The sequence below is a fragment of the Mus pahari genome, chromosome 3 (assembly GCF_900095145.1).
Source record: "Mus pahari chromosome 3, PAHARI_EIJ_v1.1, whole genome shotgun sequence".
NCBI lineage: Eukaryota > Metazoa > Chordata > Mammalia > Rodentia > Muridae > Mus > Mus pahari.
Window position 1 is genome coordinate 52275428 of NC_034592.1, and position 906 is coordinate 52276333.

Here is a 906-nt window from a genome sequence, read left to right on the forward strand (position 1 = left end):
ATTTACTCTGTAAACTCTAAACCACTGTTGAAAGGCACTGGATACCACAGTAAGTGGAAGAGCATGCATCAGGTGACAGAAGGTTTCCTGTGGCACTGTGGAAATCAAGACTGAATGACACTGAGTAATGAGACCTGCCTGGTAACAGACAAGAATCCACTGACTCTCAGAGATGGCTCTGCTGGGGAACTTCACAAATGGAGTTGGGAAATGATATACATTTATGAAAAATTAAGTAAGGAAATATCAACACCCTTTGTTGCTCCATGTAAAAGTTATTTCATCAATGTATTGCTGACCCCAAATAAAGGCTGGAAGCGTAAAGCATCTGAAGGGACAGAGGGGAGTGTCTCATGTGCTGCATGGAGACAGGTCTCCTAGGAAGACCGTGTGTGCACAGAACAGAAAAGAAATGGGATGACTTCCCATGGAAAGTTAAGGCATTTCAGACATGGAAGGGCACTGTGAAACAAGCAGGCAGATTCCAGGCCATCGGGCAAGGCCTATTCTATTTCCATCATCAGAAGGATTTGTATTTAGGATTTACAAACATCTACAATAATAACGAAAATTTCCCAATAAGTACTAGCAGAAAACTAAGATAATAAATGATTTAAAAACACACACACACAAATCCAACTTGAACATGAAAATGTACTCAAAATCATTCCACACTCACTAGAATGTCTAAAATCAAAACCGGAAAACAGGGACTGAGGCACATATTTTACATATCAAAGGCGACAAGGCCTCCAAGTCCTCCCAGCATCCCTTAGTCCGGCATCCCCTGCCCCACCCCTGGGCTGGGCTGCACTTCCTCCACGGGATCTTCCAGACATTTTGTGTGTTCTCTCTCTCTCTCTCTCTCTCTCTCTCTCTCTCTCTCTCTCTCTCTCTCTCTCTCTC